This window comes from Trachypithecus francoisi, unplaced genomic scaffold, assembly GCF_009764315.1.
Source record: "Trachypithecus francoisi isolate TF-2019V2 unplaced genomic scaffold, Tfra_2.0 Contig01558, whole genome shotgun sequence".
In the NCBI taxonomy this organism is placed as follows: Eukaryota; Metazoa; Chordata; class Mammalia; order Primates; family Cercopithecidae; genus Trachypithecus; species Trachypithecus francoisi.
The window spans coordinates 848984-869854 of NW_022681440.1; the positions used below are offsets into that span (position 1 = coordinate 848984).

The 20871-nt window shown below is 43.0% G+C and overlaps 1 long non-coding RNA gene across 3 annotated transcripts in view; it reads left to right on the forward strand.

Annotated features, from left to right (window-relative positions):
* Window positions 1-20871, forward strand: part of LOC117063585 — a 58651-nt gene that overhangs the window by 22263 nt on the left and 15517 nt on the right. For all 3 annotated transcript variants that reach the window (XR_004428998.1, XR_004428999.1, XR_004429001.1), the window contains exons 4-5: window positions 10676-10792; window positions 19758-19836. This is a non-coding gene — a long non-coding RNA (uncharacterized LOC117063585). The remainder of the gene's footprint in view (window positions 1-10675; window positions 10793-19757; window positions 19837-20871) is intronic.

A 20871-nucleotide genomic window follows, 5' to 3' on the forward strand; every position in this document is an offset into this window, starting at 1 on the left:
GAATTTGAATCTGGACTTGCTCATCAAAGCTTGTAAACACTTTTGGATTACACACCCTGTTTTATAAATCCCGGGTTTCCTGCGTGAGTTTGTGGTCTGTTTGAAGTCAAACGTCTAAGATTCAGTGTTAGACTAGGTCTCAGGTTAAACCCAATGGGAGAATTTAATTCTCAAATAAAGCTAGAAGAAAATGCTAAAAGAATAATGAAAGCATTTTATTGTTTATTTTGCTTGGGAAGAACTCCCTGGAGAGCAAGTAGTAATTTTGTCCTCTTGCCCTTTTCCTTTGTCATCTGTCGTCTTGATTGCTTTAACTTTATCATGTTAAATATTTATTATTTAATACAAGAAAGTAATAATGGAAATGGTCTTACTTTTCCAAACCGTGTTCCCTCTCCAGGGTAATTACGTTTGATGAGGGCTGGAGGGGACGATCTTCCCAGGGACGGCTTCGCTGGCTGGAGGGAGAATTATCAAGATGGTTCTTGCCTTTCCGTTGTGTATTCCCAGAGCTCTTGTGGAAATTGTATATTGTAGGCAAAGGCAAAATGAAATTTTAAATCACAAATGCTTTCATGAGGAGATTAGCCTATACACAGACACAAGGAGGGGACAGGGAAGGTTTGTCACCTTCAGTGGCAGCATGATAAAATGCTTATTTATTTAACCAGCTAAATTTAGCCACAAGCCATTACAACATTTCCACTAAGGCAAAGTGTGTGGTATAGCTGGTGTACCATACACTTGGTATAACTTACCAGTTAAAACATATACTTTGCCTTACTGGGAATGCTGTATGGCTTGGCACACTTGATAGTGTTGGGAAGTTGGTAGTATTGGAAGTGTATAGTAAAGCATGGTGTTACCCAGGCTGGAGTAGGTAGGAGAATCAACTTCCATGATATACATTGAAGGGCATGGGTGATCTTATTTAATACAATATGCAAAGCCATAGGGTGTGTACCATCAACTGTAAACTTGATGTGCTTGGGGTTAACCACTGGGGAGACTCAGGAATGGGAGGGGTATGTTTTCTAGAGGGAGTGTGGTATCAGGTAATAAGTGATGGGTCCAGGACTAGAACCCAGTTTCCCTTAAATACGGTTGGATTCTCCAATTTGGTTTCTTCCCCTAGAAAATGCGACTGACAGTGGCAAATGCTTTGTAGGATCAGTGGGAAGATGAGCAGACATAATGCTTATGCCCTGTGAGAAAGTCCCTCGTCCTGGGGGCTGCCCTGCAGCCTCAAAGATTTTTTCATTTTTAAGCATTTGCAGAGTACAATTTAAAATACAATTTAAATTATTTTGATATAAAACCAAGAAAGTAGCCTTCATCATGTGTCCATCTGTTTTTACTTTATGCGGATGATGCCATGTTTTCAGGGATCCATTTTCATTTGCTCTCTCTTAAACCCCAAGATAGGTAGAGTTGCTGCCTTACCCGGTAAGCTCAGCATCATCCTGCTTTGTACCACCCCTGCCCCAGCTGAGGGGAACTTTCCCAAGATTTTAAGGGAACCCAGGATATTAGGCAAGTGAGCAGTCTCTTCTTCTGCTCCAGGGCACTCAGAGGCTCTTGATGCAGGGCTTAGGGCTAGATATCTTCAGGGGTATTTACCATAAGCCCCATAAAAATGTTGACACCCATAGTTGGAGATTGCCTGTTCAATTTTATGAATAGGATAAGTCTCCTGTTCCAAGCTTAGGGTCTGGCATGCAGGAGAGCGGGTTGCAAAGTGCTCTGATTTTGGGGTCTGGGTCCAAGGTCCTTGTGTACTTAAATTTGAAGATGTTTTCCGGTTCTGCCCTCACAGTCAGCGCACAGACTGTCTTTGCAACCCCACAGAAAAAGATCACAGTCCTTCATGGCTCTGTCATTTTACACTCTAGCTTCTTTATCAAAGTGGCCTGCATTTATTTTTCCATCTGGTACACTTTGATTTATCCTTCAAGATCCAAATTAAAAAACAAAAACATTTCAGCTGTAAAGTCTTTCCTGATTTTCCCTGCCAGGGTTAATTACTTTCTCCTCTTCCTTTTCACGGATGGACAGTGCCCTGATGTCAGGGACAGTATCCATTTTTAGAACGCTTCTGAAGCTTCAGTGTGCATATGAGCTACCTAGGGAACTTGTCAAAACGCATCTTCTGATTCAGTGGGTCTGGGAGGGGGTCTGAGAGTCTGCAGTTTTTAACAAGCTTCCAGGTGATGCTGATGCTGCTTGTCTGAGAACCACACTTCAAGTAGCAAAGCTGTTTTATGGATGAACCCTAAGGTTTGGTGTACAGTTTGTGCTCAGTCCAATTTGGCTGATTGTTGAATGAATGATACTTGATGCCCTTCATCTGTGGCTTTCTTAGTGGGAAACTTGATTATCTAAAAAAAAAAATACAAATGAGATACAATGAGGTCATATTTAACACTTGTCTAATCAACTATATTTATCTGCTTAGACTGAGAACCTGCACATCTCTTTAACTTTTGGTAATAATAATAGCAAACATTTCCTAGGAGTTTGCATACTATTTACTAAGCTCCCCTCTAAGCAGGATACATACATTCACTCATTTCATCCTTTGAATAGCCCTAGGAGGTTGTAGATTTGTTAAAATAATGCTGTAACAACAACAACAAAAAACCCCAAAAGGTATCATGACTCAAGCACAACAGAAATTCATTTCTTGTTCACATACGACTTCTATCAGGTGTTCCAATGGGAAGGTGGCTGTCCTTCAAACAGTGACTCAGGGACCCAGGCTCCTTCTGTCTTGTGATCCTGCCATCTTAAAAAATGTGGCTTCCAAGATGCTGTGCTTGTGGGCATTATGTGGAAAAGGAATTAGCGTGAGGATTGAGGGAGTGGTACACATCTTGTTATTCATTTTTCTTTGGCTATTACTCAAGCACATGGCAACACCTAACTAAAAGGGAGGTTTGAAAATGTTGTTCAACTGTCTGCGTGGGGAAAAAAAGGAGCTGTTTGGTAAATATAATCTAAGTGTGACTAACCTAGGTATCTGAACGAGGTTAGTATTTCCCCAGTGCTATCCAGGGTCTCAATAGTAATGCTTTACGCTCTGAGGCACAGTGGGAACTCACCACCAGTGGCTAGTTGGGAGAAAAAAGGACTGGCTATATTTATGCAAGAAAAAAAAAGATCTGGCTGTAGAGCTACTTAACTTTCCTGCAAAGCAGGAGGGTGGGATGGGAGGACAGTAGGTGCAGTCTAATGTGACCATGTCAGGACTGGGGGTCAGCTCAAAGGGTAGACACAGAGATTGTAGCAGGGACATTTGTCATCAGACAGAACAACAGTGCTTGGGGAGATTTGTCTCTAAGAACTGGGAAGACTCTGAGAACCCCAAACTCTGCTTGCGGGGAGGCCTGGAGTCATGGGTCCATTCCGTGTCCTGCCCGCTGGCAGGCTCTGTGGGGAAGCAGAGTTCAAATGATGACATGAACTGAGTGCGGTGTGGAAAGGTAGAGATGAATGAGCCCTGAAGGACAGGGCTTACTGAGAGGGAAGAGTTATTATGAGCACAGCACTGAAAACAAGCAGCTTTTTCGTAAGTACAATAGAGTCCCTTAATGAGACTTCTTATTTTCAAATATTAGCTCAATGTGGATCCAGGCCTTAGAAATAAAGGCAAAGGGATGGATGTAAGAGAAATGAGAATAAGCATTTAGGGAAAAAATTTTACAGAATCTAAAAGTATTTTTTTCATAGAAAAAAGTCTTATCATTGATCAAATATCCTTTATACTTTCAAGTTCCAGTATTTAAAAAAAAAAAGGACTCTCACTCATCCATTTTATTTCAGTGTAGGAGTTTACTGGGTTGGAGGACTTGCTGCCATTCAAGTACCACAGTACCATAGGAACTGCTGCTTCTATTCAAGTCTGTGATAAGAGTTTTGAAATTTGGAACTCAATACCAAAAACTTTCTTAGTATTGGTAGGAGCTCTTGATAGAGAAATCTTGTGCAAGAATCCACTAAACCATAAGTTAAATGGCAATGAGGGGATGGAAGAAAGAAAGGAAGGAGGGATAAGGCTTCAAAAGAAGGAAGTGTGCGACCTCTCTGCCTGTCCTGCTGAGAAATGGAACGTGATGTACCCACAGGTGCTTCCTTCAATTCATCACATCTTTAAGGAGAAAAATAATCACCTCTATTAAGAGCAGGACTCTTGAACCAGACTGCCTGGGTTTGAATCCAGGCTCTGACACTTAACAACTGTATGACTTGGGTAAGTTAAGTTATTTAATCTCCTGTGCCAAAATTTACTAATCTATAAAATGGGGATATTATATACTTAGCCGTGGCAAAGATTGGAGTACTGTTCCCAAACAATCACCCTTTTTCCTGGGCATACTGCTAGACCACATTTTACTTCCCCTTTAGGTAAGTATGGCCAAGTTCTTGAGTAACAACCAACAAACAAATAGTTCAATCAATCAATACATGAGAGTCACCTTCCAATAGGAACACTGATGAAAGTTATATGTGAGCAAGTCTGGGTGCAGTGGCTAACACCTGTAATCTCAGCACTTTGGGAGGCTGAAGCAATCGCCTGAGGTCAGGAGTTTGGGACCAGCCTGGCCAACATGGTAAAACTCCATCTCTACTAAAAATACAAAAATTAGCTGGGTGTGATGGTGAGCGCCTGTAGTCCCAGCTACTCTGGAGGCTGAGGCAGGAGAATCACTTGAACTGGGGAGGCAGAGGTTGCAGTGAGCAGAGATCATGCCACTGCACTCCAGACTGGGTGACAGAGCAAGACTCCATCTCAAAAACAAAAAAAAGAAAAAGTTATATGTGAGCAAAAAATGAACTTCTGCTGTGCTTGAGCCATCATGTCTTTTGAGGTTTGCTTGTTACAGCTTTATTTATTTATTTATTTATTTTTGAGATGGAGTCTTGCTGTGTTGCCCAAGCTGAAGTGCAATGGCGTGATCTAGGCTCACTGAAACCTCCGACTCCCCAGTTCAAGTGATTCTCCTGCCTCAGCTTCCTGAGTAGCTGGGATTACAGGCGCCTGCCACCTTGCCTGGATAATTTTTTTTTGTTTTTTTTTGTTTTTTTTGTTTTTTTGTTTTTTTTTTGAGGCGGAGTCTCGCTCTGTCGCCCGGACTGGAGTGCAGTGGCCAGATCTCAGCTCACTGCAAGCTCCGCCTCCCGGGTTTACGCCATTCTCCTGCCTCAGCCTCCCGAGTAGCTGGGACTACAGGCACCCGCCACCTCGCCCGGCTAGGTTTTGTATTTTTAGTAGAGACGGGGTTTCACTGTGTTAGCCAGGATGATCTCGATCTCCTGACCTCGTGATCCGCCCGTCTCGGCCTCCCAAAGTGCTGGGATTACAGGCTTGAGCCACCGCGCCTGGCCGATAATTTTTGTATTTTTAATAGAGATGGGGTTTCACTATGTTGGCCAGGCTGGTCATGAACTCCTGACCTCAGATGATCCACCCTCCTTGGCTTCCCTACAGCATAATTTTAACCAATCCGCAACCTCCTAAGGCTGTTCTGAGGCTGCAATAGGTGAATGTATGCACCGTGCTGAGAGGAGAGCTTAGTAAATAGTATGCAAACTCCTAGAGAATATTTGCAATTATTATTGAGTTAGAGATATAGGAGCTCTCAGTCCAAACAGATATATAAAGTTGATTAGACCAAGTGCAAAACAGGACCTGTATGTATCTCATTTGTGTGTATGTTTTACATATGACTTCAGGTCATACAAAATCTCACTGGGATTTATACCTTCTCTGAGTCAATTCTGAATAAACCAAATTACATGTGCTACAGGTATTACCTAATACATTGTGTGTGTCTTGCTCTTCTTTGGAGTATAAAGGCTATAAATGCAGACTCTGGAGACCAGTTACCTTGCCTTCAGTTCTTATACCTCCTATTGGCTGGAAAGCTGTGTGAGTCACTGACCACTGGCAACCCCACTCTCTGCTTTGGATCCCTGAAGGAGGTAATGATAGTCTCCCTCCCTTTCCTTCTTTCCTTCTTCTTTCCTTCTTCTTCTTTCCTTCTTTCCTCCTTTCCTTCCTTCCTTCCCTCCCTCCCTCCTCCCTCCCTCCCTCCTCCCTCCCTCCTCCCTCCCTCCCTCCCTCCCTCCCTCCCTCCTCCCTCCCTCCCTCCCTCCCTCCCTCCCTCCCTCCTCCCTCCCTCCCTCCCTCCCTCCCTCCCTCCCTCCCTCCTCCCTCCCTCCCTCCTCCCTCCCTCCCTCTCTTTCTGTCTCTTTCTCTCTCTCCTTCTCTCTCTCTCTCTCTCTCTCTCTTTCTCTCACAGGGTCTCACTCTATCGCCCAGGCTGGGCAATCATGGTTGACTCCAGCCTCAACCTCCTGCGCTCAAGTGATCCTCCCACCTCAAGCCTCCCAGGTAGCTGGGACTACAGGCACATGCCACCACACCCAGTTAATTTTTTAACTTTTTGTAGAGACAGGGTTTCACCATGTTGCCCAGGCTGGTCTCAAGCAATCCACCTGACTTGGCTGTCCAAAGTGCTGGAATGACAGGCATCAGCCACCCCCACCTAGACTCTTCTTTTCTTTTCTTTTTTTCTTTCTTTCTTTTTTTTTTCAGGGTCTCATTCTGTCTCCCAAGCTGGAGTGCAGTGGCGCAATCTCAGCTCAATGCAACCTCCACCTCCCGGGTTCAAGCGATTCTCCTGCTTTAGCCTCCTGAGTAGCTGGGATTACAGGTGCCTGCCACCACGCCTGGCTAATTTTTGTATTTTTAGTAGAGATGGCGTTTTACCATGTTGGTCAGGGTGATCTCGAACTCCTGACCTCAGGTAATCTGCCCGCCTCTGCCTCCCAAAGTGTTGGGATTAGAGGCATGAGCCACTGTGCCTGGTCAATAGTATCCATTTCATTAGCCAGGTGAGACTAAATGGAATGAATACTTATAACCTGGCTAGAACAATGCCTGACACAGTCAGAGCCCAGTAAATGTCTGTGGTGATTTCAGCACCTGAATGGAATTCCTTGTTTACCCTTATTTACCTTGTTTTGCCCTTATCTCAGGATATAATTTCCACATGTTCCTTAAGTCTTTCCTTCCAGGTAAACCCTCTTTCCCCTTTCTTCCTGCTGGTCTCTTTCACCTCAGTTTCAAACACCTTTCTGAGTGATTTGCAAAAGGGCCTCCTGTTTTCTGGGTGTTTCTAGCTGTGGAAATAGAATTGAGACATTTAGGAACCAGATTTCACTTGCTCAGTCTTAAAAATCAATGTTCAAGTCTTGGCATGTAGTGAAGGCTTAACGTGGTTTTTCACATCACCACAGGTGCAAAAGTTTGAACATCACAATGTGAAACATTAAAAAAAAAAGATCACTGCAAATCTAAAGCTTCTTGTTCCCAGACACTCATTTCGTTTCCAAGAAAGCCTCAGCCACGGGTTCCGTTTCATTTGATTTTCCCATAGGCAAGCTTGTGCATGGCTGCTGGGGGCCGTGGCTTGCATGGCTGTCATAGCGGGAAGGCTTCCATCCTTAGGAGGCATGCACTCAACAGAATTCTGTAAGGGAAGGATTGTGTTTCTGTGCAACTTGGATATCATGATTGTTTTCTTGTACCTAGAGAGCAATGTGGCTATATATTAACTTATACCCTGGGGGCTGGTTCCAGCCCCTTCAAGTAGCCTCTTCAGGCTACTAACACTGTCAGTTCCAAGGGCCTTTCCAGCAAACAGAGCTCTCAAACAAGGCAGTGCACACAGCAGTTCTCCTTTGCTTGTGTTTTCCCTTATTTTAGGTTCCTCTCTCTTCTATGGCATAAACAAGAGGGTAGTTTTTGTTTATAAATTGCTATGATTTGAACGTGTCCCCTCCAAAATTTGCGTGTTGACGCATAATGGCCAATGCAATAGTGTTGAGGTGGGGCCTTTAAAAGATGATGAGTTCATGAGGGCCTCTCCTTCCTGAATGGAATTAAGGTTCTGATAAAAGAGGCTCGTGTGGCATTGGGCCTTTTCCCCTGCAGCCCCTTCCTCCAGGTAAGGAGGTAGCATCCCTTCCCTCTGGAGGACACAGCAACAAGACAGCATCTTGGAGGGAGAGATGGGCCCTCACCAGACACTGTACCTACCAAGGCCTTGCTCTTGGACTCTCAGCTTCCAGAACTGTGTTTCTGTTCTTTACAAATTACCCAGTTTCAGCTGGGTGTAGGGGCTCACACCTGTAATCCCAGAACTTTGGGAGGCCAAGGTGGGCAGATCACAAGGTCAAGAGATTGAAATCATCGTGGCCAACATGGTGAAACCCCATCTCTACTAAAAATACAAAAATTAGCCGGGCATGCTGGCGCACACCTGTAGTCCCAGCTACTCGGGAGGCTGAGGCAGGAGAATGGCGGGAACCCGGGAGGCGGAGCTTGCAGTGAGCCAAGATCGTGCCACTGCCCTCCAGCCTGGCGACAGAGCGACACTCCGTCTCAAAAATAAACAAATTACCCAGTTTCAGGTTTTTGTTACTGTTGCATAAACAGCGAGGCATAAATACTGTACTTACAAGAAATCAAAGAGAAAGTTCCCTAATTCCCTGAGGTTGGGTCAGATCCTTGACTGCATACAAGGTATCACCCACACTGATTTATAGCTGCCTGAGTTCCCTTCTCTGGATGTGATCACTCAGGCAGAGAATCAGGGTTTTCATCTTTGCTCCAGGGTCCACCACAGCACTAGACATGGAGCAGGTGGTGAAGTTCCTGATACGGTTTGGCTATCCCCACCCAAATCTCATCTTGAGCTGTAGCTCCCACAATTCCCAGGTGTGGTGGGAGGGACCGGGTGGGAGGTGATTGAATCATGGGGGCAGGTCTTCCCCATGCTGCTCTGGTGATACTAAGTCTCATGAGATCTGATGGTTTTATAAAGGGAGGTCCTCTGCACAAGTTCTCTCTTACCTGCCACCAAGTAAGATGTACCTTCACTTTCTGCCAGCATGATATGGCCTCCCCAGCTACTTGGAAACTGTGAATCCATTAAACCTCTTTCTCTTTATAAATTATACAGTCTGGGGTATGTCTTTATCAGCAGCATCAAAACAGACTAATACAGCCCCTAGAAGAAGGCATCAGTCAGGGAAAGGGCAGAAGCGTTTATTACCATCTGACTGGGACCCAGAAAGTTTTCATTCCCAAAGTCTCTGAGAATGGCCAAAATGAAGCATCAGAGAAAGTAAAGAACATTTGATGACAAGTCATGCAATAAAACTGATGATGTGAGTTTAAATGGCAAAAGTTATAGTAAGAAAATATTTTAGAATGATATTCCTCTTTTTTTTTCCTGATGTTTCCCGTGTTGTTTGACATTGTGAAAAAAAATTTTTTTTTTTTGAGATGGAGTCTGGCTCTGTCGCCCAGGCTGGAGTGCAGTGGCTGGATCTCAGTTCACTGCAAGCTCCGCCTCCCAGGTTCACGCCATTCTCCTGCCTCAGCCTCCTGAGTAGCTGGGACTACAGGCGCCCGCCACCTCGCCCGGCTAGTTTTTTTTTTTTTGTATTTTTTAGTAGAGACGGGGTTTCACCGTGTTCGCCAGGATGGTCTCGATCTCCTGACCTCGTGATCAGCCCGTCTCGGCCTCCCAAAGTGCTGGGATTACAGGCTTGAGACACCGCGCCTGGCCAACATTGTGAAAGTTCTTAAGAACCGGTGAGAATTTCTTTTGTTATCCCGTTAGTCTTATGTTGTGCTAATAAATGATCAAAACTAAGAAATACTGAAATCCCTTAATTAAAGAAGTGGTCATTCAATTGCATGAAACCATGTAATGTAAGTAGAATAAATACATTCATAATTATTATCTGATTCAGCCATTTTTTAAATTAATAAGTCAAATATGTTCATTTTATGTGCTCAATAATTCACCTTTTTGTTTACTGAAGTGGAAAAATAATTATTTTTTGTCCTGGTTTGTTTATTGTTTAAAGTAGAGAATGATGAATGAGGAATAGATTTAAGATATTTAAAATGTCCTACATTTTAGAAAAAAATGTGAATCAGAATTGACTCTGCACTATGAAAATATCTAATGACAAGGTCTCTCATTTGTTGAATTAATCCTATGTATTTTATTAACATTATGCCATAATATTTAAGCTGGGCATTATTACCTTCATTTTACACTCAAGAATTCTAGGTTTTGATGCATAATTCGTCCAAGACCATGCAGAGATGAGAGGTAGAGTTAAAAGTGGAACTCAGCCCTGCTAGATGCTAAAGCAAGTTTTTCTAACTTTGAAGAAAAGTACAAAATATTAAGGTTGGTCTTCTAATAGCTCTTTTTTCTTTTCTTTGTTCTCTTGAAAGTGATTTACCTAATTATCTTTCTCTGCCCTTGTCATGCCAAGCTATCCAGCCAATCTTCTTTCCTATTTTTTCCCCAATTTATGTCATTCCCCACTTTTAAGAAATGGCTCAAAGTTCTCTTTTTCTATGAACCTTTCATTGATTATGTCAGAGACAGGCTCAAAGTCTGCCATGGCTGCTGTTTCTTTCTCTAGGCACATAGCTACAGGACTTGGTCAGTGTCCCTTGCAGTTAGATGGGGCCACATGCTGAACTGTAGCCATGGAGTGTGGCCCGGGAGGTTCAGGCCGCATCCAGGCCTGGGCCATAACACACTTCCAAATGTGCTCCTCCTGCTGTTTCCTCTTCTAGGAGGTAAATGAAGAGTACTCTCAGGACCTTGAGTAAGGTAGAGCTGGGAGCTGCAAGGAGCCTGGTTTCTCAGTCACTGCATGGAGCAGAGAACCTCCTCCCTACCTGTGCTGAATTGTAAGTGGGCAAGAAAAAATCTCTTTTAGATGTTGGGCTTGTCTGTTAAAGCATTTAGCGTATCTTGATTATTACAATTAATGTTATTTCTTATTTACTTCTTTGTATCTTGTAATCAGACATAATAGATTATTGGCAAACTTACTCTCTGTTTATCATTTTTACTATATATTAATTTAAAAATATTGTGTAAATGTTATAGAAAATTTAGGAACTAATACAAAGTAGGAAGAGAAACAAATATGAACAGTTACTGTCACTATATTGCTATATTTCTTTTCAGGTCTTTTTGTTTCTTCAAGCCTTTTTTTCTTCTCATGTAGTTGATAGCTTACTGGATAGACAAGTTTGTACCTTTATCTTTTGTGTTTTATATAATGGTATACAGTTTTCCATGGTGTTAAAAATTACACACTATTTCATTCTTCAGATGTAACAATATTTATTTAACTCTCCTCTGATCATTGTGATTTCTTCACAATTAAAAAGTAGTGCAGTGACAATGTCTTCACCCACAATGCTCTTTCTATAGGGAAATAACTTAAATAAAATTACTTGTTTTTTAGAAACATGCATTTTTCTTTCAGTTCTTTTACCTGGGTGCTATAAAGAGCTCCCTCTTACAGTGGAGGGCCCAGCAGACACTCTGTGACCAGATAACTTGGATGTGCATTGAGACAAGTATGGCACCAGAGGATGTTAAAAGGTCCTGCTAGTTTCTGTGGTTTTTGCACAGGCCACATTTTTTTTTATTATTAATTAAACAATCTCTTAACAAAATTGTTAAGTCCTATCCAGGCAGAGATAACTATGTTGGTAAGTGACCAGATATAGCCAAGTACAAAGTCTTTTGGGCTACTTAGAATAATTATTTATTTTTTAAACAGGTAATATGTTAACCTGGGTCAATGTTCAAAAGATAGAAAAAAAAAAGTAAAAGTTATCTTTATAACTCTTGTTCCTAGCCACTCCATTTGTTTGCCAAGAGGCAACTAAAAATTTCAGTTTCTTGGGTATCTTTTGAAATAACTTATTTGTATATACAATGAAACACACGTATTGCTTTATTATTATCCACACAAATGGTAGCTTGTCATAAACATTGCTGTGTAAACTAGCTTGCAAATGCTAGTATATCTTGGCAGATAGTCTATGTGAGTGCACCCAGAGCCTTCCTTGTGTAAACTGATTCCACAGTTTTATTGTAGTCCATTGTATGGGAATACCATAATTTAATGAACAATTCTCTACTGATGCTTCCAAGCTACTTTTGTTTTGAAGTTACAAACAAGCTTCAGTGAATAACCTTAGCTATGGTAATTTTGTAGTTGTGCAAGTATTTCTGTACAATAAATTTCTAGAAGCAGAATTTCTCCCTCAGTGGGTATATCGGTTTGCTATTTATGCATAACCAGCCACCTCATAACTTGATGACTTAAAACAATAAGCACTTAGCATTTATTATTAATAAATCTACAGGTCAGCTGGGTGGTTCTGCAGATATGGGCAAAGCTTCATTGAGATTGGCTGGGCTTGGTCAGTCCCTACAGGCAACTGAAAAATTGACTTGGGGTTGGCAAGTCTAGGATGGTCTCTCCCATACGTTTGGTGGTTGGACAGTTGGATTTCTATTGGTGGAAAGACAGAGGTAACTGGACTACGTACTGATCATCCTCTAGCAGGCTAGTTTGGGTTTGTTCATACAGAGAAGGCAGGGTCCAGAGAGAGCAGATGCACCCAAGTCATCTTGAGATCCAGCCTCAAAACTGGCACACCACTGCCTTCCATTGGCCAGAGATAGTCACAAGACCAGCCCAGATTCAAGAGGAGGGGAAATAGATTCCATCTTAAAGGCAGTCAGATGATATGACTCACATTATATTCATGCAGTGTCTGCTTATTGATACAGGAGCTAAAAAGAAATTATTGAGGCAGATAGTGAGGGTAAGAGAGTCCTTGGCAGAATTTCCCTTTTAACAAAAGGCAGCCCCCAAATCATTTCTTTTCTAACAAAGAGCAGCCTGAAAAATTGGGTTGCAAACATAGATAAGCAAGCTGGAAGCTTGCACATGTGAATGCTGACAGCTGTGCCACAGGTTACCTGGAAGCCAGGTATGTTCAACATGGAGGCACCATCTTCCCTTTTCTTTGTCACCATGTGTACAGTGAAAGAGTGGGAAACATGGTGGGGCCAGGTACAGAACCCGTCTCCATCATAAAAGATTAGAGTAGGGTGGCAAACTTCTTCACATGCTGTGCAAATGGCCCACCTGGCCCAACTAATCTCTTGTGTCCTATGTAAATCAGACACTGCCTCCTCAAGCTCATCTATAAAAACCCCTGCACTTCACCATGGACCAGAAGACCCACTTGGAGCCCCTCTCTCTCTACAGGAGAGAGAGCTTTTCTCTTTCTTTCGCCTATTAAACCTCCACTCAATCTCACTCCTTGTGTGTCCACATCCTTGATTTCCTTGGCATGAGAAAATGAACCTCAGGTATTACCCCAGATGAATGACACTTTCATTATGATATGGTTTGGCTCTGTGTCCCCACCCAAATCTCATGTTGAATTGTAATCCCCACGTGTTGAAGAAAGGACCTGGTGGGGGCTAATTGGATCATATGGGACATCCCCCTCCCATGATAGTGATAGTTTTCATGAGATCTCATGGTTTAAAAGTGTGTGGCAGTTCCCCCCTCGCTGTCTCTCTCCTGTCTCTCTCGCCTGCCACCATGTAAGATGTGCCTTGCTTCCTCTTCACCTTTCACCATGATTGTGACTTTCCTGAGGCCTCTCCAGCCATGTGGAACTGTGAGTCAATTAAGCCTCTTTTCTTTATAAATTACCCAGTCTGGGGTAGTTCTTTATAGCAGTGAGAAAATGAACTAATGCACCTCACAGAGGGATGGGGGCAGGGAAGGCTGAAGTATTGTGGCCATTCTTCTCAAGCAATCACCATGGGCAAGTGCACTTAAAATGTTGACAGATGTGTCAAAATCACCTTCGAAAATTTTACCAACGTATGCTGCCACCAGTGGTGCTTGAGGATACCTCTTTCCTTGCAGCTTCACTAACAGAGTATGTTACCACATTTTTGGATTTTTGCCAATTTGATAAATGAAGATATACTCTTGGTTAAATTTTAATTTTTTTCAATTATTTTTGTGTTAATGATGGAAAATTTATTTGTATATTTGGAATGGATTTGTCTTGCCTTTCCTGTGCATTGTTGGTCCAGATTCCTGTATTTTGGCCTCTCTAAGGAGCCCCATGTGAGGCCCAAGGGGAGGAGAGAAACTGGAGATGTCAGGGATGGAGTGGGATATAAGGCAAGAAAGGAGACTGAGGTCAGGTGATGGGCACCGGTAACTGTCATTTGGAGAAATCTGGACTTGAATCTACAAAGCAAGGAGGAAACGTTGAGTTTTGCAACCAGAGAAGTAACACAATCAGAACTGAGCTGTGTTCTAGAAAAATAACTCTGTCCAGAGGGTGCGGAGGGCTGGGTAGTAGAAGGTGTCAGAGCGTGACTGTTGCAGTGACCCAGGGGAGGGTCTGAAGCCTCCACAGGGGCATTGTGAGGACATGGCCAGGAGGGGACCTTGGGGCAGTATTGCAGAGGCGGCATGAGCAAGAGAGACGGATGGCTGGACACTCTGATGGTTGTGCCAGGAGGCTGCAGCACAGGGCTGTTACTCATGTAATGAGAGGGCAAAGCAAGGGCTTACTGGGGAAGAGAGTGAGCTGCTTTTCGTTCGCCCCATTGAATTAAATGTGCTACTGAGGCATCAATAGGGAGATATCGAGCAGGCTGTTAAATGTCTGAGATTGCAGCTCAGGAGAAAGGTCAGGGCTGGACATAAACATTTGAGAGTCATCCATGTCAGAGTGATAAAGTTACCGAGGAAGAGTGCTTGGTGAGTTAAGAACCCAGGACAGAAACTAGCAAAAGGCATATTTTAACGGATAAATGTAGGGAAAGAAAACAGTAAAAAATGCTGAGAAGTAGGTCATGATTGCTGAAGTTCTTGGCAGCTGTAAAATCCAGCGATTCTCTGGACAATAATAAATACATCAGTTTGTCCCACAGGTGGTCTGGCCACATGAAACTTTGTTTCAGCTTGAGCTGTCACTTGTTTCCTGATTTTCCTGGTGGTCTAGCTAGAGTTCCTTTCATTCCAGCAGTCAGCTTCTAGGGCATATGCTGCGTGTCAGCAGTTTGTCCCACCAGTATTCAATTTGACTCTGAAGCAGCTAACAGCATTAAACTGCAGCCAGCGAAGCCCCATCGCTGCTGGGTTCGTTGTCCTCCAGAACCATATTGTGGGTGAATTTGTCTTTCTATTTGCTATTAAGTTGGATTCATAGGGAACTCTGAAAAAATGGGCTCTAAACTGAATTAGACATCAGCGACTAATCCAAATTCTGCATCTCCTCAGTAGGCCGGATACTTGTTTGATCTGATTTGGAATGCTGACTCCACCGTACCATTCTCCCTAACCTTCTGAAAGTTGTGATACTCTGTGGTTTGTTGTTTTAATCAATAGTAACAGGGATGTAATCAATAGACAGGGTACAAGCTGTTCTCTGCCAGTGAAGAATTCAGATGCACAAATATGTTTTGATTTTGTAAGTGGCTCTAAGGTGGTAATGCATTGATTCGCCATTGAAACAGCTTGGTTTTTTTCCAAATATCGAGAGGAAACAATCTGATTAAATCAAACCTCCACGTTTAATCTGTTTAAAACCTAATGCCTATGAAGGAGATGGAAGGAGGAGGTGGGAAACTTCTGGAATGTTTCCGATGTAAAAACTAAAAAGCATATTTTAAAGTCCCTCGCAAGAAGTCTCTAGAAACAATTTAGATACAAGACTTAGCAGGTGGAGGAAAAGTCCTACTTTTGGATAGCTCTGGGGAAACCTAGAAGTAAAAGTTAGAAAGCTACTTGGCACCGTTTTTGTACGAACAGTTCATTTGGACTTGAAAAGCAGATGGCTTGCAGATGGGGTATTTGTTGTGTACTTAATAAGCTCCACTTAATATGGTGCAGGATCTTGTAGGGTAAGTCAGCTAAGAAGAGCCTTCTCCTCTAGGAATGGTTAGACACTGTTTTCTTTAGGCTTCAGGTAGGTGATGATGGTATAGATTGGGCGTGTGCTCTCAAGCTAGGTATCTATTAATTGAACCTGACGCCTGCCACTGTAGAACAACCAGTTCCAACAAAGCCAGTTTTTTCTCCTTCTGACATTGTTCAATAGGTGATGCTTCCACACCAGAGAAAATATTCTTCTCAGCTAAAATATTTTGAGCCAAGAAATTGCAGCACTAAAATTTCAAAATGCAAAAATGCGCTGTTTGAGAACCGTTTCATGTTTTTCCTCCTTAGAGATAAACGGTAGATAATATTCACTGTAATTGTAATCCATCTATAAGCACTGGGTTCTTACTCAGGCTGGAAGGAAATGGCCAGTCTTAAATCCTCTGTTTGGGTGGAAGGTCATTTTCCAAGTACTTGTAGAAAAGGACGACATGGGATGGGCGCGGTGTCTCACACTTGTAATCCGAGGACTCTGGGAGGCCGAGGCCGGTGGATAACCTGAGGTTGGCAGTTCAAGACCAGCCTGACCAACATGGAGAAACCCCATCTCTACTAAAAATACAAAATTAGCCAGGCAAGGTGGTGCATGCCTGTGATCCCAGCTACTTGGGAGGCTGAAGCAGGAGAATTGCTTGAACCTGGGAGGCGGAGGTTGCAGTGAGCTGAGATCATGCCATTGCACTCCAGCCGGGGCAACAAGAGTGAGACTCCATCTCAAAAAAACAAAAACAAAAAAAAAGGAAAAGGATGACATGGCGACCACTTATGCTTATCCTCCGGTTTTTCAGGAATACAGCTGCTAATTATCTTTCTGTAAATGCACTCAACAGAATAAGCTTTTAATTAATACAACCTCATATGTATATATTTATTGTAGTTTCTTTTACTAATAAGATTCTAGAATATATTGTTGGGATCCTTAGAAAAAAAATCTCCAGGTGGGCATAAAATGTACCTAGCACCAGTACTGAATTTCTTCTTTGAGGAATAGAAAACTTAATATGTAATCCATTGTCCTTACTCAAAAATCCTAAAGTTCACTGCATCACCTTCTTGTAACATGTCTCTGTGCTTGGAGTTTGTCTAGTTTGTGGATTCTGAGAGTTCACTTATTGAATATATGTCTCTTTGTTTGAGGTTTAATAGTATTCCTATAGCAGATTTTGCTTAGGCAGAATCTGAGGGGATTCCTCTCTGGGGAGGCTATGAGTGGATGTAACCAACGCCTTAATCTCTGTCCTGGGGAAAGCAATAAGAGAATACCTCCTCCTCTGTGATGGAAAGGACCTACACCTTCCCTGAAGAGGCCACACTGACACTGCGGAGACGCTTCTCAGCCATTCATCCCCAGCATATGTAAATTCTTCGTACGGTCCCTTAGCTTCTTAGCACAGTCACCAGCGCATAGTCAGCACTCAATAAATTTTAGACATCGCTAGCATTATTAATGATCGTGATGAACTTTTGTAACTGTTATGGGGGAGAGGAAGCACATGACTATTTTTGTTAAGCAAACAAAAGTCAGCTCTGTTCAATATATTATATGCATTCAGTATCATAAAGAGGACTCTTAATTCCAATTGCCCAACTTGAGGGGCAGAAATGAAAGCATTTTATGTTATACAGCTAAGTCTTGTTTGAACGTAACATTTAACAGGGAATAAATGGGTGTAGGAAACCTTCAAAGGGGCTTTGCTCCTTGGTCACGTTGTCTACCTCATTATTTAGAAACATTTTATATGATCTGGCCAGAGACAGGAGTTACAAACTGTAAGAGTTAAAGGGAGCCTAGAAACAGGAGATTTAATCTTTCCACACTTGCAGAAACAGAGCAACAGATTCAATTATGTTTTCTCCTCCTTGACATTTAGGGAAACGGGAGAAAGACCCTGCCCAGAACTGCTTAGCCTTGAGTTAATTAACTAGTTAAATAATTTTACGTTAGAATGCAAGTTTTGAGTCTCCGTCCACATAGTCCACTTCCTTTTGCTTGTCCCTGATATCATATCTCCACATTCTCCAGTTCCAGCTTACCTTGAAATGATGGAACATCTGAAGAAATGTTATCTGTGTTTGGGCTTTGAACTTCACTGTCTTTTGTGCAGCTGATCATTCACGCCTTGCCTACTGTCCGTAACACTCCCACATTGTTCTCTGCAACAAAGCACATGGTCAGAGCAAAGCCAACCAGATCTAGGCACACCAGCTGCAGGGTTATGCCTGATTCCTGCACAGGTCATTTATTTGTTGGCATTAGCAAGATTTGAATTAGACACTGAACTAGATGAAGACTCAGATTATTTGTGATAACTGTCAACAGTAGCTGCAAGAAGATGCCAACAGCTGTCATAAGAAGTGGAGCAGCACTGGAGTTCAGCACTGAACTAAGGTCGGCCCCGCCCTCCGGCACAGCCTGCACCAGCTCAACGGCATAGTCACTTTTTCTCATCCAAACAGAAACAAAACAGGGGTCATTAACCTCCTGTCTGTAAAACCTCAGGCTTTTTAGGAGCTAGAAGTTGGAACATGCTTTAGATAATTTCAATTGAACAAATATTAAGCATTTGCTGTATGCCCAGGGCTGTATAAACCCCTTTGGGGGATAGAAATGAATACACCAATGTCTCAGGTCTCAGGAGGTTACAGTAACTGTACTAAAAAGGGAACACATAGTATTATAATATAAAGGAAGAACAAAATAATTTTCTTTGGAGACTTTTTAAAAGTACCAAAACACTGTAGTGCAAAGACTTGAATTCAGAATCGTATCGTCACTGGTTCCATTTCTAAATTGGCCAATTGCTGTCAGTAAGAACTTGGGTAAGACCCTTAACATTTCATATACTGTTTGCTCTGTTAAAAAACCACCACAGAGTTGTTGTACCGGAGAAATAACATCGCATATGTGAAATGGCTGTTATACTGCTGGACACTTTAGCAGACATTGAGAAGAGGGAGATACGAAGTTTGATAGAGAAATGGGTTGAGTCAGAAAGAAGCCTCATTATTTCACCCTTGAAGTATAAGCAGAGAATGACAGGTAGAGAAGCAGCATTAGATTAGTCATAGAGATTTAAGGAGCATTCAAACCTAGTTGGGTGCTGGATGTGGTGGGTGAAGATAGTTTTTGTTGTTGTTGTTGTTATTGTTTTTTGAGACAAGGTCTCACTTTGTCACCCAGGCTGGAGAGCAGCGGTACAGCTACAGCTCACTGCAGGCTGGATCTCCTGGGCTCAAACAATCTTCCCACCTCAGCCTCCCAAATAGCTGGGACTACAGGTGCGCACCACCACACTCAGCTAATATTTTTATCTTTGTAGAGATGGGGTTCTGCCATATTGCCCAGGCTGGTCTCGAACTCCTGGACTCAAGCTATCCTCCTGCCTTTGCCTCCCAAAGTCCTGGGATAGCAGTCTTGAGCCACTGCATCTGGCCAGGGTGAGAATATTTTTGGAGAGCTTTGAAAGCAGATAGAAAAGACGGAGGTTGGAATTATTAGACAAAGAGAGACTAAGGAGTGGAGGTAGAAGAGATGCAAGAAAACACATGGACGTCTCCTATGGGGAAGAGGTGATAGGCAACTCCAGGGCCTCCACCCAGAGCTCCTGCTGAGACTCTAGCCATGCTCGGATCCCACTTGAAGTGCCTGCCATCTGGAGAGGACAGGGACAAGGGTATGACTTGCAGGCATCCCCCTTCCTCTGCTGATTGCTCTCCAGCTATGGGCAGCGATGGCCATTGTGCCATCTCCAGGACGGGGATCAGTCTGGTCAATCGACCAAATGTCCTGGCTTAGAGGATACGGTGCGAGGATGGTCACCTTCCTGTGCAGTGGTTTAATGCTTGTTCTCCTTCTCATCCAGAATCAGCCAGGTGTCCTGGAGGGCCTGAGAGAGACCATGGTGATGATGGGATCGGGAGAAGAAAGTCAGATTGGAGCATGTGAGTCATACAATGTAGACCTAAAATGCACCTGATGGTTTATTCCAGCACAGAGATCCAGAGAGGGGACGTGATGTGCCTGGAGACCCGGAGTACATGGGCAGAGTGGAACTAGAGTACAGGCCACCTGCTTTATGGTCCAAGCTCCTTACAACCACAGGACCTCTCACTAGCAGAGACACACACACACACCACACACATACACACCACACACACACATCACACACACACCACACACACACACATACACACCACACACACACACATGCACATACACACCACACACACACAGATACACATACACACCACACACACACACCACACCCACACACATACACCACACACACATACACATACACATACACATACACACCACACACACACACAGATACACACACACCACACACACACATACACACAAAGTTTTCTGTGCATTTGATATCTCCATTATTTTATAAGACCCGGTTAAAATATCTCTTTCTTTGAAAACTAGTCCATGACTTTTCAGATGGCAAATATCACTGGTCCTCTGTGCCCCCTTACGACGTTGAACGTATATTGATGGTAACACTTGTCCACATGCTTTCCTTCCTAACTAGTATAGTTTTAAAGATTTATCTTGAATTCTGTTTTTTTTTTGGGGGGACAAGATCCCACTCTGTTGCCTAGACTGGACTGCAGTAGTGCAATCTGGGCTCACTGCAGACTTTACCTTCTGGGCTCAGTTGATCCTTCCACCTCAGCCTCCTAAGTATCTGGGACCCGAGGCATATGCCACCACACCAGGCTAATTTTGGTATTTTTTGTAGAGCTGGGGTCCACTGTGTTGTCCAGGCTGGTCTCCAAATCCTGGGCTCAAGAGATCCACCCACCTTGGCCTCCCAAAGTGCTGGGATTGCAGGCTATATTGAATTCTTAATCTTGTACTTCTCTAGGACCTAGTTGGAAGAGATGCTTATTAAACATATGCTCATTAAATGAAGAATAAATGCATGAATGAATGAAGGAAAGAGTGAGTGAATATATGGCACACCA